The following is a 2521-nucleotide window of genomic DNA, read 5'->3' as shown; positions in this document are numbered from 1 at the left end:
TAAATGCTTTGATTTCATGCAAAATGTGCTTTAATTTCATCATTTACATCTTTAGGTATATATATATATATATATATATATATATATATATATATATATATATATATATATATACACACACACATAGGGTCAGGTTCCTGTGAGAACAGGTCTTCCCATGCGGTCAGTGCGGCATACACCGATAGGTATGTATAAATGCACCACACAGTATTCGAAAATACACCATTATGTGTGGTGTATTTTTTTTGTGTGGTGCATTTTTTGGCATTTCATTCTGGTGTATTCTCGAACACTGTATGGTGCATTTATGCATACTTAACGGTGTATGCCGCACTGACCGCACGGGAAGACTCGCTCTCACAGGAACCAAAATATATATATATATATATATATATATATATATATATATATATATATATATATATATATATATATATATATATATATATATATATATATATATATAGTAGGGTTCCAATGAGAATACTTGTTTAGGTAAGAACGTAAGAACAAATCGTGTGCATCCATTTAATATTTTTTAATGGTTTAGATTAGATTGAGTGTTTGCGAACGCGAATTAAATGTATGCAAACACACTTAATCGCATTTGCACACATTTAATTCGCGTTCGCACACACTTAATCTAATCTAGACCATTAAAAAATATTAGATGGATGCACACGATTTTTTTTGACGTTCTCACCTAAGCAAGTGTTCTCATATGATCCTATATATATATATATATATATATATATATATATATATATATATATATATATATTATTTGGAGAGAATTTTACATTTTCCCCCAATTTTGGATGAATTCGAAGCTTGCGGAAGCTAAGGGGAATTTAAGAAGATGACTAAAGTACTTCTAAGAGACCCAAACAATGGTACGGTGTTTCCCATGGACTTGATCATATGGGCAAATTAAGGTAAAAGTAGAGAAAAATGATAAGAAGTAACGTTATAATTTTCACACATGACCACTAGTTAGTATTTCAATCATATCTTCATGTAAGAATGTCCAAATCGAGTGATTCTTAAGTCATTGCAAAGCCAACTCAAATGGCTACCACTTCTCTAAACACCATCAAACCCAATTTTGATGCTAAAAAGGTCAAAAATAGAAAGGGGCGTGTTTTGTCTATGAAGAATGACTTGTTAATCAGGGCGTTCCCTACTGCTCTATTTGTTCAAGTTAGTTTTTATTCTACATAAGCATGAACTATCATTCCTTAGATTGGTGTTGGGTACTCTACTCACTATTTAAGTGTGATTCGAATCATTTTTATTTAGTTCCGACCCATGGACGAGCCATGACCATTTTCTTTCATATTTTTAGATTAGATTAGGCTTAGAATTTGATTCATTTATATTTTGAAAGCTTGTAATTAATGATTCAACAATTGGATTTCAAGATTTACCATCCCTTAATAAATAACTTCATTTTTTTCTTAATCTCTTATTTATGCATTTTAATTATTGTTCTTGCTATTATATGTTCTTTAATTCTAATATGTGTGAGTACGTAATTAACTTATGGACTTAGTCTATAGTTTTATAATCTATCTTGATGCTTTATCTATGATTATTGCAAATAGGAGATTTTAATTTCCTAACTAGGGTTATTGGAATTATGAAGAATTTGTAAGTGCATCTTGTTAATGTTTGGTGTACAAACATCCATTTGCATGCTTTTGGAAAATTCCTGGCTACGACGAGAGTTGAGTCAAGGATAAAACTAATTTTCTTTTACAAAAATAGGATAAAATGGGACTAATTGATGTTTTGTGTGCTTGTTGGACTTGCGATTAATGTATCACGAGAGTGTGGTGACAAATCGTAGTATGCGTGGGATGGAAAGAAAGTTGAAGAATATGAATTTCTCGGGATGTCATTCTCTAAGGAAGGCACATTGGAATTAATGACGCACGGTTGAGTACAAGAGTACTGAAAACCTACAAGAAGCTGGACCAAAGCATGTGCAAGAGCAAGAGTGTAGTAGCAAGTGAACTAAGCAACAAGAGAGCAAGTAAACTAAGTAAACAATTGAGAGTAAGTAGACAAGTAATAAACAACTGAGAAGGCAATAAAAGGAAAGTGAGACCTGGATTATCCCTTCCTTACTTAGGTGCTTTGTAAAGTCCTAGGTAGGGAGTTCAACATGTGCTAATAGGGATTCAAGGAAGATAATACTAATGCCAATGTCGATACTAGTCTCCTTGACGTATCAAGTAGTAGAATTTCACTGAGTGACAATGCTACTAGCTTGAGACATTTCATCGAACACCTAGAGTCCATATCTTCTTCCGAGCTCCGCCTTTCAACAAGAGGTGGGAAATACAAGTGGATGTGGACTATATTATAGCATCAATTCCTTGGCAACTATACAAACCCTAGTCCTCCTATATGGTTGGGCCTAACCATGTAAGAGTCCATACAAAGAATCCACTTCCAACATGAATCCATAGAAATTAGCACATATTTACTCTAATTGCAATTATATATAATCATACAA

The sequence above is a fragment of the Ipomoea nil genome, unplaced genomic scaffold, assembly GCF_001879475.1.
Source record: "Ipomoea nil cultivar Tokyo-kokei standard unplaced genomic scaffold, Asagao_1.1 scaffold0642, whole genome shotgun sequence".
Taxonomy (NCBI): domain Eukaryota; kingdom Viridiplantae; phylum Streptophyta; class Magnoliopsida; order Solanales; family Convolvulaceae; genus Ipomoea; species Ipomoea nil.
The sequence above is the reverse complement of the archived record's forward strand: the minus strand, read 5'-3'. Positions refer to the sequence as shown.